Genomic DNA, 17,808 nt, shown 5'->3' with positions numbered 1-17,808 from the left:
CATTCAACTCTAGAGGTGGGTCATGTGTACAGAATTTTATCAAAATCTAGAGTAAAGCGCTCTTAAAGGACACAAACCCTTATGAAAATGGGGCCTTCAGATCCTTCAGTGGTTGCTCTTTAGCTTTACTGGTGCCCCAGCAACAATGATTGGGGGTGAGGCAGCCCTATTAATCTAGAGATCTGGAAATCCTTGGAGTCGGCTGGTGAAATTGAAAGCACCGGAGAACTCCAGGCATCCGGTGGGCCTTGTAGCACAGGCATATCAAGTTCTCTTAGTAGCTTGCCCAGCGGAGAGCTGGGATGCCACTGTTTGCTCTGGTCATTGCTTCTTGCAAGTGTTCTGAGGTGTCCTATAGCAGAACACCTGTTAGATGAATTAGCTGTGGAGGTGAAGGTATGGCAGGAGGCAGACTCCCACCTGGGATCATATTTCACAAACATGAGTGTTTTAGGCAAAGTAGGTGTGAATGGAAGTTCTGAAGGAAAATGAGAATCTGACTGATCTGCCACAACTCTGGAAACAGACTGCTTTTGGTAAATAAAAATAATAGCTTATCTTTATTCTGTCTTTTTTTTGTGTGGTTTTTGGCCGGGGCTGGGTTTGAACCTGCCACCTCTGGCATATGGGACCGGCGCCCTACTCCTTGAGCCACAGGCGCTGCCCTTTATTGTCTTTTATGTACCAGTGCTTAGCTTAGTGCTTTGTTGGTAGTGGACCCTCAGTTAATCTTTGTCACATGACTGAGGGGCCAAATAAATGAATGCTGAGAGACTTCTTTTTCTTTTCCTCTTTAATTGTCATGGTAAGTCCACAGGGTAGCTCATATTATTGGTATTTTGCAGGTGAGGCTGGGAAACTGAATAACTTGCCTCATATTAACACAGCTAATATGAGATGGGGGCAAGATTTGAACTCAGCTCTTTGGCCCCACCCTCTTTTCAAGGTTAGACTTTAGGCAAGGGCTGTAAAAGTATAATTGGGCCAGAGATTTGGTTGTATTATTGTGTCTTAGCTTCACAGTCTTCACTCCCAGGACCTTGGGTAATAATTCTGCTTATTATCAGAGAGGCTTTGAAAAGATCCTGGAGACAGTATTAGGCACTTACTTGTTCAGAGGTTTTTAGCCTTGCCCGTTATTTTCAGGTCATTGTTTCAAGGACAAAACGGTAATTTTGGCAGTAGTCAAAGCATAGATTTTTTTGTTGTTAAACAGATTTTCCTTTCAGTCATGGAAGTGGCCAGCAGGCTTAATGATACATAGGGAGAGTGTGATAGGACAGAGGATGAATATAAAAAATTCATGAGACAAACACTATTGGAACAGGAATGGACTTTGGAGGTCACAGAGTCCGGACTTCCATTTGTGTAGTTATTTACTTAAAGAGGGGGCCTAGCAGAATTTACCTGGTCATTTATAAGCAGCTTTGATACATGTCTTTCATACTTCCTATCATTTGAGCTCATTTCTTGTCTGTCTCACTCTCACGCTAATATGGTTTATTTCCTGAAATTCTGCCTTGCCAAACTACCAAGGGCCAGCTGTGGAGACTCAAACCCGTAATCTTAGCACTGTGGGAAGCCAAGGTAGGAGAAGGGATTGCTGGAGGCCAGGAGTTTGAGACCAGCCTGAGCAAGAGTGAAACCTCATCTCTGTGAAAAATAGAAAAATTAGCCAAGTGCTATGGCAGGCGCCTGTAGTCCCAGCTACTTGGGAGGCTGAGGCAGAAGGATCGTTTCATCCCAGGAATTTGAGATTGCTGTGAGTTGTGATGATGCCACTGCAGTTTACCTGGGGTGAGAGAGAGAGACTCCGTCTTTGGAAACAACAACAAAACTACTGAGATTGTTTTTCCTTTGGGGGAGAGTATGAGAGGACATATTTTAATAACCAATATGTTCCTTTTAGTGAGATCTTTTAAAAAAAGTAAAAAATATTGGTGAGGGTTAAATTGTAAACTGTTCTATAATCTCCCCATTGTTAGGTGTACAGATGTATACATTTTTACACACTAGTTATGCACATTACTATCTACAGCAGAGGTTCTCAACCTGTGGGTTGCGACCTCTTTGGGGGTCTCATACATATCAGATATTTACATTACGATTCATAACAGTAGCAAAATTACAGTTATGAAGTAGCAACGAAAATAATTTTATGGTTGGGGGTCTCTACAACATGAGGAATTGTATTAAAGGGTCGTGACATTAGGAAGGTTGAGAACCACTGATCTAGAGACAATACAAATCTCTACAGTTTGGGGGGGAATGGAATAGGATCTTATAGAACTTTGGGGACTGTTAGATACATGTTTTTACCTAAATAAAATCACCAAATTGCTCTAGAAACACATCGCTTTAAATTTCAAAATCAAACACAAAATTTTACTCTCTGAGGAGAGAGTAAGTCCTGAAGAGATAGGAAACGTGGCTAGCGGGAGATTTAGCATGATAGAAGATATACTGTTTCTGCATTATCATTATCTGTTTTATATATGTATATATATAAATTTTATTTTTATTTTTATTTATTTATTTATTTTTTTGGTTAGAGACAGAGTCTTATTATTTTGCCCTCGGTAGAGTGCTGTGGCGTCACAGCTCACAGCAACCTCCAGCTCTTGGGCTTAGATGATTCTCTTACTTCAGCCTCCTGAGTAGCTTGGATTACAGGTGCCCACGACAACACCTGGCTATTTTTTTTGTTGCAGTTTGGCTGGGGCTGGGTTTGAACTCACCACCCTCAGTATATGGGGCTGGCGCCCTACTCACTAAGCCACAGGCACCGCCCTATCTGTAATGTTTTTATAATGTCAGATCTGTAGGCTAACATTTATTAATGGACTCTGGAGGATCAAGATTGAAAATAACTATGCTATGGGGTGGCGCCTGTGGCTCAGTCGGTAGGGTGCCAGCCCCATATACCGAGGGTGGCAGGTTCAAACCCGGCCCCGGCCAAACTGCAACCAAAAAATAGCCGGGTGTTGTGGCGGGCGCCTGTAGTCCCAGCTACTCGGAAGGCTGAGGCAAGAGAATCGCTTAAGCCCAGGAGTTGGAGGTTGCTGTGAGCTGTGTGAGGCCACGGCACTCTACTGAGGGTCATAAAATGAGACTCTGTCTCTACAAAAAAAAAAAGAAAATAACTATGCTATGGAGGCTGATGAGAAATTTAATTTTATAATGAGGACTGGTGGGAAAGTTCACAGACATTAGGTTCTGAACCCATATTGGATGTTATAAGCTGAAAATGACTGTGGAAAGGAGTATTTTACCTTAAAAGTAATTTGTATTAATTGGTTTTTATAGACAGATCTTTGATTACTCCTTCATTTTACATAAAAAATGTGGGGAGGAAGAAAAATGCAGTGGTCTGTGTGCCAGAATCCTCCTGTAGTATTTGCTGGGGTTGACGGAGATGTTTCTTTCCTCTGACAGTCCCAAGATGTGAAGATTACCTGGTTTTAGAGTTGGAGATGGTGATTGAGGCATGGTGTAGAGGCAGTCAGGAGAATTCATGGTGAGGTCTGGCTCTACTCAGAGATTGTCAACTCCCATTGATAAATATTTAGAAAATGTCATACTGTGTTTTCCTTTGTTGCTGTGCTTGGTTCTTAATTCACAGCCAAATGATCCAAGTTCTCCCATTTTCAGCCAGTCTCAGCTGAAAGTCAAACCACCAGGGGATCCCTAGCCTTTATAGGAGGCCACAGACAGAAAATGCTTCCTTAATCAATTGTCTGGCCGGTGTAGGACATTCCCAGGCCACCTTTCGTTTTTCTCTTTCCCTCTTCTGGTTGCAGGAAATATTACAAAGCCATCTTCTTCCTACCTCAATAAGACCTTCTCAGGCTTTGCTGTAATGTTTTTTCTTTACACTATACCTATGCAGACCTGGCTGAAGGTATAATTACAAGGGCAATTAAAACTCAGATGTGTATCATGTTAGCAGTGGAGGCAAAAGAGGGCTTCCTTTCTTTCTTTAATTTGAGTGTTATAAATTTAGCAAGTGAAAAGGCACAAGCCTAGAAAAAGAGTTTGCATTTATCTGGGCTCAGATCATCCAAGATATTTATGAAAAGAATAACAGGGCACCTGGACAGCTGAAGAATAATAATTGCTTTGAATTATAGTCAATTTAGGAGTTTTTACCATGGTGAAAAGGAGTAGAAAGTTGGATAATCCTGAAAATGAGTAAGTTGAAGATTGTTTCCATTTGAACCAGATTTAAACATGTGTGTGTCTTATTTGAGAATTTCATAGCAATTCAGATGAGCCAAAGCATACTTTAAAGACATAACTTAGGAGGTCCATAAAGAGACCTGTAACCTCATTCTGTCCCTCTGCTTGGTTCCTGGTGGTTTCTGTAATGGCAGACCCCTAGAAGTGGTCAGTCAACTGTACCTTCTGGCCTATTTCCTCAGGGGTGAGAAGGTAAGGGAAGCAAAGAAATGCCTTTCATAATTCTGATTCCAAGCCATAAGCCACAGAGAACTAGAGCTGAGAAATCCTGAGAAAGCAATTGAAATGTATTCAGCAAGAGCAAACATTGGGTATTCGACTATGTGCCTTACACTGTTACATACTGAGGACACAAAGGAGGTCAGGTGGAGAACCGCTGACCTGCTGGGGAAATGAGCTTGCAAACAAGCAATGATTCAACAGGATGCCCGAGAGAGCCCATAGTGGGAAACATCTAGTTCAGGCTGGGGGATAACAGAAGACCTTTGAATGTGCCCAGATTTAGGCATTTCGGATTTTCTTCTAATGGGAGAAGGCAGTATAAGTGGGGGTGGGGTCTAGGCTCACAATTGGTGTAATAGAGCAAGATTAGACTGAGGGATGAGCAATAGTTCCATGTGGTGGGAGTGTGCCGGGACAGATAGCTTGGGTTGAGTTTGTGAAGAAGTTTGAGCCATTAGACTTTTTTTTTTTCCTGATGAGATCCCTCTTTAGACAGAGCCTACCAGTGGCAGTCAAGAATGTGACCTTGAGACCAGCCAGGACAAGATGGTGACCACACATCGGTGTATGGTTCACTCCAATTTCAGGATGTCTTTGTTGATGCATCATCTCATTCTATCATATAATGACCACAGGAAGGGAAGATCTCATTATTCCTGCTTTGCAAACCAGGAAACAGGATTAGAAATGTACGTTTATTTATCCAAGGTCCCTCTAGTAGTTTATTCTGAAACCTGACTTTGACCCAGTTTCCTAGTTCCAAGAATGGAGCTTTTTCCAGACCACCTCGGTGGAGTAATTGAATATTCTGGGCCTTCTGGTTGAGACAGTGATTGCTTTCTTTCTTCAGCAGAACATTCCATCTAAGTTCATTGGTTCTGGAGAGAAGGAAGGGACACTTGTTACAGTGTTTACCCTTTAACATAGCCACAAAACCTTAAGAATGGCCCTCAAGAGTATGTACAGATGATATCCCAAAGCATGAATTGATGGAGTCTCGGCAGCATGCCATAGATAAGTGAAAGGTTTTTGTGCCTGTTAATTGTGTTTTGGCTTTTTTGTTCCCTTACCCCCAATTTACTGGACATTATCATGCCCCTAGGGTTGTAACAGTGAACAGGGCAAAAAAAGTCTGATGTCATTAAGTGGCCATTGTAGTTGGGGGAGACAGGTAGTAAATGATAGCCATAAACAACAGATGAATAAGTATTAGTTTCAGGTGCTATAAAGAAAAAATAAAGCAGCCCAAGGGAAAGGTTCTACTACTTGAGGTAGGATGGTCGGGAAAGGATTCTCTGATGAGGTTTCATTTGAGCTGAGACCCAAACAGGATATTTGGGAGAAGAGGTTCGGGTTGAGTGCAAAGGCAGGGTTGGGGGGTGGGTGGCCATGGGGAGAACAGACCACAATGCTGTAGGGGAAACTGGGTCAGGAATGTGCAGGCATTGTGGATGTGTAAGACTTTGGGTTTTAGTCCGAGGGTGATAGGAAGCCACTGGAACTTGTGGGCAAAGAAACGATTTATTTGGATTTGTGTCTCAAGAGGGTACTTCTGGCTACCCTGAGAAGGATAGGATCAATTGTGGGGAACAAGGGTGGAAGCCAGGAGCCTAGTGGAAGCTATAGAAGTGGTGGTGGTGAGCTGAAGGTATTTTGAAGGTAGAGACTACAGGATTTAGATTCAGAAGATGAGAGGAAAAGAAAAAGTCAAAGTGACTCAAATGTTTTTGACCTGAACAACTGGAAGAATAAAAAGGCCATTTACTGAGTTGATGATAAAGCTTATCAAATGTACCGTGGGCTATTATTTTTGTTTTCATCAAAGAGTTGATTTGGAATCATCTCAAGCGGATTTTTTCTTTCTTTCTTTCTTTTTTTTTTTTTCGTAGAGACAGAGTCTCACTGTACCGCCCTCGGGTAGAGTGCCGTGGCGTCACACGGCTCACAGCAACCTCTAACTCTTGGGCTTACGCGATTCTCTTGCCTCAGCCTCCCGAGCAGCTGGGACTACAGGCGCCCGCCACAACACCCGGCTATTTTTGTTGTTGTTGTTGTTGTTGTTATTGCATTTTGGCCAGGGCTGGGTTTGAACTCGCCACCCTCGGCATATGGGGCTAGCACCCTACTCAGTGAGCCACAGGCGCCGCCCGGATTTTTTCTTTAAATGCAATGAAAAGGAGATGTTTTGTGGTGGGTGATTTGTTTGTTTTAAAGTAGAGCATTAGATGTGCTGTGTACTTTGTACTAATACTTTAATTTTTATTATTTATTTATTTTAGAATAACATGAGGGTGCAGACACTTAGGTTACATGATTTACATTTGTTGTACTATTGCTTTTACAGCATTCTCGCATCTCCACCATGTGGTGGAGATGACGATATTGTGGAAATGAGACTGAAATATTTCACTTTATGGTTAGAAATGTTTTGAATTTGTTGGTTAAAGCCCAAATATGTTTTTTTAATGCTTTCTGATTGTCATATTTGGAAAAAACTTTTTAAATTATGTAATGAGTTCATGTACATGGTTAAAACTCATATCCACATTATACAAGGGTGTGAATGAAAAGTAAAAGTCTTCCCCTACCTCCAGTCCTGTTCTAAGAAGTTTTCATTCTCAACACTTTCCTGTGTATCCTTTAAGATAAATTCTATGCTCATATAAATAATCATTTTGCCTGACATATTTTAAACTCAAAGTCATAGCTTTAACTTAGCAATAGCATGTGTTTGGTTTTAGACTTCATAGTAGGCTGTGTAACTTAGCAACCCTCAGGTATTTACTTAAGTACCATTGAGTCCAGCTTTTTTTTTTTTTTTTTTTTTGAGACAGAGTCTCAAGCTGTTGCCCTGGGTAGAATGCTCTGACATCACACCTCAAAGCAACTTCCTAACTCTTGGGCTCAAGTGATTCTCTTGCCTCAGCCTCCCGAGTAGCTGGGGCTACAGGCGCCTGCCACAACGCCCAGCTATTTGTTGTTGTTGTATTTATCATTGTTGTTTTTTAGCAGGCCTGGGCCAGGTTCAAACTTGCTAGACCCAGTGTATGTGGCCGGCGCCCTACCTACTGAGCTATGGGCGCCAAGCCTGAGTCTAGCTTTTATCAGTTAAGGGTCTCCCTCTTCAAGCCATTCTCATGCCTGGGCCACTCTGGTCATTAGGTAACATTCTGTGGTTCTCCTCCAGGTAAGATAGAAATCCAGAGGACAGCCATTAAAATCTGGCTGCAGTCTCTTTTTCTACTCTTATCTCTTACCATTTCCCTTCATAAGCTCTCTACTTGAACTAGGTTTTGCTGCTTCTGCTTACTGAGCCTTGAATATTTATCCCAGGTTTGGAGTGGTTTCCATCAGGGCCTAGGTTCAAGGCTATGCAGTTCTCCTGGAATACTCCAGCCTCTTGTAATCTCTCCCTTCTCCAAACTTGTTAAAGCTTTAGTCACATGTACCATTTATTTATCACAGACTTCTTTTATTATTAGTATTAATTTGTATCCATGTGTTAATTTGCTCAGCTGATAGTGAACTCTTAAGGGCAAGAACTAATTTATGAATTACAGTCTCAAGTCTTACATAAAGCCTCTTCTAATGCCTTTGCATGTAAAAAAGTTAGTAATTTTTGAAATGTGCACACTGACACTCATCCCTAGTGGTGTGGTGCTAGTGCACAGGATTATATTAATTAAAAACTGTCAAATGATGGCTGCCGTCAAGGCCACCTTCTTAGTGGGTTACAGAGATGTCCCTCCCCAGGGACTGGTAACAGGACACTGATCTTTGGATAAAGAACTTTCTGATAGATATGCTTATCTCAAGCGCTCATCCCCTCATTAGATGGCATTGCATTTGTGTTTTCATTTGCCCCTAAATCGGTGGTTCTCAACCTTCCTAATGCCATGACCCTTCCTCATGTTGTGGTGACCCCCAACCATAAAATTATTTTCGTTGCTACTTTTTCCTATTGTGAATAATGCTGCTATGAATGTGGGTGTGCAAATATCTCTTTGAGAGTCTACCTTTGCTTCTTTTGGGTAGATACCTAGATGTAAAACCATACTGGATTTTGTGGCAATTCTGTTTTTAACCTTTTGAGAAACACGTTCATGCAATCGTAATATTTCCCCTTGGAATTTAACATCTCCAAAGGGAAAGACAAAAAAATGTATTAACATCCACACCTTTGGGGCTAAGATGAAATTGAGAAGTGTTTGAAAACACTGATTTTGGAGAGTAGTTTGTCATCAAAGTTTTTTAATTTGTTGGTATATTTGTTTACCTATTTTTAGATTGTAGACTTTTAGAGGACAGGCAGGAGATATTTAATTTGCTTTGTACAGCATGTAGCCCAAACTCAGATGGGGAAGGATGTAAATATTATGTGATGTTTTATTTCAGCCAAAAAATCTCCTTGAGCTGCATGACCAGAGTCTGGGTTGCATCCAGCTCCTTTTCTCTTGCTGTTTGCCCTTGGGCAGAGAACTTCCTCTTTCTCGGACATTTTCTTTTTCCAGGGCTTTCTGTGTGTGTGATGGTGCCTTCTTACTATTGTCCTTAAAAATTTCCTTGCAGATTATCCTGTAAAGCTTGCGCGTTGCCTCATCTTTGTAGCTTTGTCTGGCAGCCCCTCCCAGTCCTGCCTGTTCTGCTGTAGTGTTGAATGTTTCCGTTTTTACGGCAGCTTCTTTATTCCCTTGATAAGGATCTTGTTTTTCTAATTGTCATCTTGCCTTCCACACTCTTAGTCCAAGATTCTTGTGACGGGGAACCGAGTCTTACACTCTTTTTAAAAAAACTATTATCAACTCTTAGAGCCATGGTTATACACACAGAGAAGTGGCTCAAAAAATATTTATTGATTAAAAAGTTAAAGAAGGGCGGCGCCTGTGGCCCAGTGAGCAGGGTGCCGGCCCCATATACGGAGGGTGGCGGGTTCAAACCCAGCCCCGGCCAAACTGCAACAACAACAACAACAAAAAATAGCCAGATGTTGTGGCGGACGCCTGTAGTCCCAGCTACTCGGGAGGCTGAGGCAGGAGAATTGCCTAAGCCCAGGAGTTGGAGGTTGCTGTGAGCTGTGTGAGGCCACGGCACTCTACCAAGGGCAATAAAGTGAAACTCTGTCTCTACAAAAAAATAAAAAGTTAAAGAAGAAATGTTTGACTTTACATGTAATTGAGTTCAGATACATTAACTTGGATGTGAAGTATGACAGTAATGAGTTTGTTATAATAATCAGTCAACTATTTATTTAGAGACAGAGTCTCACTTTGTCACCCTTGGTAGAGTGCTATGGCATCACAGCTCACAGTGACCTCTAACTCCTGGGTAAGGTGATTCTCTTGCCTCAGCCTCCTGAGCAGCTGGGACTACAGGCATCCGCCACAACGCCTGGCTATTTTTTGTTGCAGTTTGCCAGGGCCGGGTTCGAACCCGCCACTCTTGGTATATGGGGCTGGTGCCCTACTCACTGAGCCATAGGCACCGCCCTACATTTATTGAGAACCTATGTGCTAAGCACTATGTGAGAGCTTTCACATGCATTCATTACTTACAAACAAGCTTGGGGAAGCTCACTTAGCCGTGATTATCCACTGAGTATGTCTATAGCTGGACCTGAACCCACATGTGTTTATTCTAGAGCACTTACTTGAACTGCTGTGCCCACCTTTTGGGTGGAGGCCAACATTTTATGACTCTTAGTTCTCAGAGTTTCTTTTTGCTTTTTATCCTGCATCTTTAATCGTCTGAAATTAGAGAGGTAATTAGTTGCATATCTTTATATGTTGCTTTATATTTGCAATGATTTAACCTAATAGGCTTGAATTTCCTTATTAGCTTGTTTTTTTTGCAGTTTTTGGCTGGGGCTGGGTCTGAACCCGCCACCTCCGGCACATGGGGCCAGCGCCCTACTCCTTTGAGTCACCGGCACTGCCCTCCTTATTAGCTTTTAATAATATTCTGAATCCTATTTCTGACATAGTTCTCTAACATCTGAGGATGAAGATGCTAATTAGTACCAAGCAAGGTACCCATTGTCATAAGGCAGCTGTACCAAAGTGCTTCAGAAAAGGTCTGAATTATTGTCAACTGCGACAGTCTTCTTGCAGACTGAGGTTTCTTGACCTTCCAGCAACGTTTGACCAACTCTCCTTTGAAACTATGCCCTTCCTTGGATTTTGTGATCCACGCTCTCCTTTTTTCCCAGCTTGTTTCTCTCTATTTCTTCTCTTCCTCCCTCCTCTTTCCCTCCGTCCTTTCCTTCCTCCTCCTCCTCACCCCCCATTTTTCTTTCTTTTCCTTCCTCTCTACCAGCTTTTAATTGTTGGGACTGCCAGTGCTTCTAAATCCTTATCTCTAGCTCGATGCCCCTCCTCAGTTCCAGAGGAATCCCAGCAGCCTGCAGTCTGTCTTCATTTAGTCGTATCGAGATGTCTCACAATCACCAGGTCACGGCGGGGCCTCTCTGCTCCCTCGTGCACCCCAAACCCTCTCTTCTGCCTTTTCTTCGTAGCTAGGATTGTGTTTCACCATCCTCCAAAGTGAGAACCTCAGCAACATTTTGGTTGGTCTATCTTTTCATACTTCCACATCCACTTGGTTGCCAATTCCTGTTCATTTTTCCTCTGAAATTTCAAATAAGCTCTTTTAATTTTCACTGTCACTAATACGTTGAGCTAATTGGCCTTCAAGCTTTTGGTCTCTTCCTTTCTAACCCATCCCACACCCTGACCTCTGAATTATTTTCAAAAGTGTGAGTCTGACTGAGTCATTCCATTGCTTTAAACCCTCAGAGGTTCCCCATTGTCCCCCAAAAGTTTCACTGGCAAGCAGGGACCGTCAGTGTGTTCCTACTCCACTTCCAGCTTCGTCCTCTCTCCATTCACCCTGGATCTGATGCCTATGGCTTGCTAAGCTTGAGGTTCATTTTCATGCTTCCATCACCATTTTTCTATTTTTCCTATGCCTGGGATTTTTTTTCCCTTTCCTGAGCCTTGAACTCTTATACATGTATGTCTTAAGGTCACACTCGGAAATAACTACTTTTTAAAGCTTCCCTCTTTCCCTCTTCCTTGACCCCAGAAGACATGCATTCTCCTCACTGTTGCTTCTCACACTGGGTCGTGCACAGTCTGATGCTTCTCCAGTGTATGACGTCCTTGAAGAAGAGACAGTGTTTGGTGCCCAACCCAGGGCCTATGTGTGGTGCTCAAGAAACACTGGTAGACTTAGGTGATGGGGAAGTTTTAAGAATATTCAGCACTACATGTAACCCAGAAATTACTGCCCTATAGATGATTCTGAAGAGGGGGTGAGGGGCGACACTGTTGATGGGGCAGGGGCTGCACACCTGAGCAGAGGTGGCTTCCCACCTCCGTGTTCTCCAGCTGCTTCCAATTCATTGGAGGGAAAAGTAACAACGGATTTTAACTTGCATCTATGTCCGTTGCTAGAAAAATTTAGCTATTCATCCAGTAAGCAGTCACTCCCACCTCATTTTTCAGTGAATGCTTGAGGCTGACCCTCAGAATGCAGCAATGAAAGGCTTTTTGATTGGGCATTTCACACTCATATGTACAGGATTTGTCTGATATCAGTAAAAAGTTAAGAAAGACATTTCAGAATAAAAGACTAAAAGTTCCTGTTTTGAGCTTTTGTTTTTTCTGGGTACATTTAACCTATCTGTTTGTCCTTAAAGCATATTGAAGTAGAAACTACCAGGTAAACTATCAGTACTTACTGGCTGATTTGTTTTGCCCTAATCTCTGCTTTACCCACACAAAAGTCAGTCTCTCCAATGGCTGGACTTGCCAGAATTCTGCTTGCTCAGACCTTTGAGCGTGTTTTGTTTCTTTGTCGTGGACACATTCCCACTACAATCTAACTGCTCTGTTCTCTTGCCTTGCTCTGAACTCAGGAATGGACAGGAGCTGGTATGTGACTTCCAGAGGCGGTAAGTGGAGCAGCTGGGCCTTTGTGAATACATGATGGGGACCGAGATGAGCTAATAAACAGATCCACTCAAAGGCCTCCATGAGGTTTGCCTGGGATAAAGAATGATAGAGGGGCAAAGTCAGGGCTTGGGAGAGGATCTATGGGTATCCAGACAAGGAAGGCCCCAAAGTTCTAAGGGGTGTCACGAACCCAGTGATAAGCAGACAGCAGTCAGCAAACTTGATGCCAAAGTGACAGCGGGAGATAAACTAGTAGCAGCTTCTAGAAACTCTGGAAGCCCACAAATACCAGTGATCATCACCCCATCTCAGGATGACTGGGAGTTGTAGCGAAGGTCAACAGTAGAGTGGCTACAGGTTAGTGGTCTGGCTACACGCTTTCTGAGGGAACAGGCCTTCCCATTTGCAGAGGTGGCTTACTTGGCAGTCTTTTAGCCATGTTCTCTGTTTTTCTCATGTAAAATCCAGGCTTTTGGTTGTACCATCTGTAGATGGGGCACTGCCTTTCCACAAGGCAAGTGTGTGAATTCTGCATGTGCTTTCTGGATCTGTTGGGAAATCTTGATGCCCAAATGGGTAATTTAAAGTTGTCGGGGGAGGGTCCCTCCCTGTGTGGCGTTATGAGAAGAATGAAGAGTGTTTGCAGTGAGGTACCACAGTGGAATCTAAGCCTCCTGCTCTGGGCCAGGATGTCAGTACCTGCCCTGAGTCAGGGACCCATCCCTGGGAGGACGGACCAGGTCATTTGCATTTCAAAGCTGTGTGAAGTCATTGTGCCCACAGGACTGGAAAAATACTAGCTGGTTTCAGTCTTGCCAGGCTCTGCTCCCTGTGGTCACTGTAAGCTGGGTGGGTGTGTAGCAGAGCTGGTAACTGAGTCCCACTCCCTCCATGTAGGGACTCCATTGGTAGCCTCGGGGTAGCTGCTCTCACTGCATCTGACCCAGAAAACGCTCAGAAAATGACTGCAGTGAAATGCGTCTTCAAGGTGAAGCTTTCAGCCCAGGTGGGGGAGGGATGTGGAGTTAATCCCAAGGGTTCAATACTTCTAAACATGCTGGGAGTGAGTTTTGTTTATCCTCTGACCCAGAGAAAGTTGTTTCACACCTCGTCCTGTTTCTCCCAGCAAACAGTGCCTTCTGCTTGTTTTGCATAGCCTGTGCCTCCTCAGCAGAAGGGGTACAGAATGAATTGGGAGCTATAAAACTCCTGGCAGTCACAATTCTTTGCAGACAGCAGAGTCGAGAGAGCAGTGTGTATTTGGCTGGCAAGTGGTCATCACAGTGTGTACTTGGTTTCTCTGCAAAATGGTGGGAATGCTTTCTCATTGAAATGTGCAAGGGGTCCAAATGAAATTGTGCACTTTCCTTTTCCTAAAACTTGATGCTTACAGCATCAAAACTCCTCAAATAGAGATGTTCTATGGATAAAATCTACTCCAGGCATCATCGAATAACCAGAAGAGCATCTGTTTCAGCTCCCAGTAAAGGAGATCCGCAGAGGGGGGTGATTTGCCTGAGGTTGCAAAGTTAGTTGCAGGGTTCTTGGTGGAACCCATCCCTTAATGTGTGGCCTAGACCTTCCTCCCTCCCTGTCGCTCCTCCTCTTTCTCTTTCCTTGTCTTCTACGACTTTTAAAAAATCGGATTTTAGAGATCATAAAATGAACATGTTATTTTAACCCATGGTAAAAATAATTAAAACAGTACAGAAAATTCGAAGTGGCACTCCCAGACTTACTCTGGAGGTAACATCTATTAACAATGTTTTGTGTGTCCTTTGGAGATTTTCTAGGCACACATAGGCATGTATGTACGTGTAGGTTGTAAGTGTGTGAGTGTGTGTTTAGGGGTGTGTATGTGTGCTGTGGAGGCTTGTTTTTGATACTACTCTGTGACTTGCCCTTGATGATGAAACACCCTGGACGTCCTTCTATACCAGGACATAGAGACTGACCTCTTTCCTTCTTCGCAGCTGCCTCGTGTCTCACGCTCCTGTTGCTTCATGATGAGTGTCAGAGTTATCAGAAGCACCATGGAATCTGAGCCTGGATTTCGTGATGTAGAAGGAAGAGTCTCTATTTTACAAGAACATCTAGGAAGGGGAAAGACTTCTGACAAGGTCATCTGACCAGATGGTTTGTGAAATCTGAGACTCTGCCACTGTTTGCTGTCGCTACTCACAGGCCCTTGCCATACACCGGATGCTATCATAGGGGCTTTAAATGCCTTTGCTAATTTAATGCCCCCAACAATCTTTTCAGTGAGATATTATAATTCCCATTTTGGTGATGAGGAGGCTAAGGCTAATCAAGCCAAGTTTGCTTACATGGTCAGTTAAGTGCCCAGCTTTAGATTTGAACCCAGGTCTTCGTGACCCCACAGCCTGTGCTCTTTTTTGCTGTCTGAAACCTAGGACACTAGGAAGGATGGTTATGGTGGATTTGAAGCAAAGTGTTTTCCATGACTTTCAAGTGTGGTTGATTCATATCTGGCTATGAGTCCACTGTGCACACAGCTATGGCCAGGAGACCAAGAAGTCGTGGCCTAGACACAGAAATGAGGTAGGGAGGTGGGACAAGAAGCAGCTGCTCTTTAGAACACATTACTGTCTGTTGTATGCTAGCTGTGTGGAAAACACGGAGGTGATTGTTGAAGGCATAGTTCTCTCTCTCCAGAGGCTTGTGGTTTTGCAATGGGGACAGACACACGTGAGACTGAGTGTAATGCAGAGTGAAGCTAAGAAAGTGCCATCAGGGCCTGCAAAATGCTCCAGGTCCACAGGAGGCCAAGGTTGGTTCAGACCAGGCCTGGGGGCACCATCAAAACTTTTAAATGCTGTTAGCTGTGTTTTAGGGCACCTTCCAGAAATATGAGGAAGGGCTCAAGAGGGTCTAAGCCAGGACAGTGGGGAATGGAAGGGAGGTACTAAATTCAAGAGCCATGAAGAAGTCAAAGTATCTGGACATTCATTGTGAGGTAGGAATTATTGTCAATCTTTGCGGACCCTGTCACATATAAAGTCAAAGTCATTACAATTTATCAGTACCCTATGTTAAGTATTATGTTTTTGCTGTCAGAAATATTTGAAAAGATTTTGAAATTCTTCTTAAGTTTGATTTTATAGTCTTGATTTTGTACTTTTGTTTTTTTTTTTTTGGTTGCAGTTGTCATTGTTGTTTTAGCTGGCCTAGGCCGGGTTCGAACCCATCAGTGTCGGTGTATGTGGCTGGTGCTGTAACCACTGTGCTACGAACCCTGAGCTTTGATTTTGTACTTTGAAGATAATTTTTTTTGTTTTTTTGTGAGACAGAGCCTCAAGCTGTCACCCTGGGTGGTGTGCTATGACATCAAAGCTCACAGCAACCTCCAACTCCTGGGCTCAAGCGATTCTCCTGCCTCCACCTCCCAAGTAGCTGGTACTGCAGGCACCCGCCACAACGCCCGGCTATTTTTTGGTTGCAGCCGTCATTGTTGTCTGGTGGGCCTGGGCTGGATTAGAACCCGCCAGCTCAGGTGTATGTGGCTGGTGCCTTAGCCGCTTGAGCCACAGGTGCTGAGCCTGAAGATAATTTTTTTCAAGGCTTCAAGCATTCTTGCAGATCCTTAAAAACCCTGTAGGTGCATTCGTGACCACTGGCACTGATGTGAGGGGAGGGGTCTGCTGAGCGTGACTAGAGTTTTCCAGCTCAGGTGTCTGGGAGGGCACGGCTGCAAATATGCTGAGATTTAGTTCTTAAAAGAAAGAGCAGCTTCCACGGTGGGAAGGAGAAAGAATTCAGTGTTGACTGTGTTAAGTGGGAAGTAACAGTTTCTGTGGAACTGCTGTATCAAGTGTGGAGGCCAGGAGGGCCAGAGCTGGGGGTGTCGCTTTGAAGCCTTAACTTCGGGTAGCGTGTAAGGGTGGGCGGAAGTAGAGGATCTAGTAAATGTGACTGTACCGTAGCGGCACACTGAGGACGAGGAACTAGGAGAATCCGAAGCCATGGCAACCCAGCTCCGAGAAACGGCTGGGTAATCGTGTCTAATGCAGGAGAGGGGTCACACCGGCAACCCAGCTCCGAGAAACGGGTGGGTAATTGTGTCTAATGCAGGAGAGGGGTCTCACCGGAAAGGAACGAGAGGAGGCTGTTAGCCTTGTAAGAGGCTCAGGTGACCCTCAAGGAAGCAGTTTCCGTGGAGGGGGATAAAGGTGGTCAGAAATTGCAGAGTGGAGGCATGGCGAGGAGGAGAGGGCAGTTTAGCACAGACTGTTTTTTGTTTAGGACAGGTCAGGGGAAGTTTTGTGTGATGGACAACATGATTTTAGGCTAAGACAGTGAGGAGCCCTTGGAAAGGAAGTGGAGGTGATAAGGCGGCCTGTGATGGACAGAGAAAGAGTTGGTGGGGATGGAAAGTGTCCGGAGGTGGGGTAGCCCGTCAGCACTGCCATGCTGTGCCTCGCTGCAGTGACCAATACAGTTTCAAGAACAGTTTCTGAGCCCCTGCCAATGGACAAGGGACCCTGCTTGGTGGCTTGGGAGGCCGTAAGTTGACTGCGTTCTCCCAGCGCAGGGACTTTTTGTTCACTGCTTGTCCTAGGCACAGAGGACGTATTTGTCAACAAACTGACAGGCTTACTGCACCTGTCCTACCACATCCTGAAAGCCGGTTTCATCCTTTTTCTTTTTTAGTGTTCTACCGTGGGACCTGTGACATATGTAAAAGAATATAGGTGGTGCGCATGTAAGTTTTGGAGCACTGTGACAAGCAGACTGTCCTGGCGCTCACACTTTTGCAGCTGCCTGGCTGCTCAGCCCCTCTCCTCAGGGTTCTGCCTTCTCAGGTCCTGTTCTCTTGAATACGTGGACAAGTGAGATTTTACTGGGACTCCTGTGCTTCTAGGTGCTCAATTCTGGGGCACCTGGGTGGTCTGCAGAAGCAGGGAAAGAATATATGAAGATCCTGTAGGGGAAACAAAGGGGCTCATTCAACGAGTTGGTGAAAGGTGAGTCTCCTGGTTGATGGTGATAAGAGAGGATCGTGTTTCCTGAAAGCTCTCTGGGCGTGAATGCACTTTCTTTGCTTGGTTCAAGTCACTGGGGGATTTTCTTCTTGCCCAATTGAATGAGAGGATTCTTTGCTAAGAAGTCCAGCCATTCCAAACTCTATTTTTGGGAAGGTCAGAAGCTCAAGATGTATTTGCTGCGGCTCTCGTAGGTTCTAGGAGTGTGAAGTAGCAAGCAGCGACATTAAAGATTTAGGTAATTTTACCTTTTCTGGTGAGATGAAGTGGGAGACTTGAGATTTTTTACTCCTGGTCTTTTCGGGGGCACTTAAATTTTTTTTTCTTCTTTTTCCTTTCCAATTACAAATGTAATACAAAGTTTTACTAATATAAAACGCCACAGAAATACA

The 17,808-nt window shown here is 44.0% G+C and overlaps 1 protein-coding gene across 3 annotated transcripts in view; it reads left to right on the top strand.

The window, feature by feature from the left end:
* SPTB (spectrin beta, erythrocytic) overlaps positions 1 to 17,808 on the top strand; it is a 126,767-nt gene that overhangs the window by 1,723 nt on the left and 107,236 nt on the right. The window contains exon 1 of one of the 3 annotated variants that reach the window (XM_053601070.1): positions 14,465 to 14,533. The exons of the other annotated variants lie outside the window; for them this stretch is intronic. The gene's annotated coding sequence lies outside the window, so the exon portion shown is untranslated. Of the gene's footprint in view, positions 1 to 14,464; positions 14,534 to 17,808 lie in introns of those variants that run through there. 3 annotated transcript variants of the gene reach the window in all.

Source organism: Nycticebus coucang, chromosome 9 (assembly GCF_027406575.1).
Source record: "Nycticebus coucang isolate mNycCou1 chromosome 9, mNycCou1.pri, whole genome shotgun sequence".
In the NCBI taxonomy this organism is placed as follows: domain Eukaryota; kingdom Metazoa; phylum Chordata; class Mammalia; order Primates; family Lorisidae; genus Nycticebus; species Nycticebus coucang.
The sequence above is the reverse complement of the archived record's forward strand: the minus strand, read 5'-3'. Positions and strand labels throughout refer to the sequence as shown.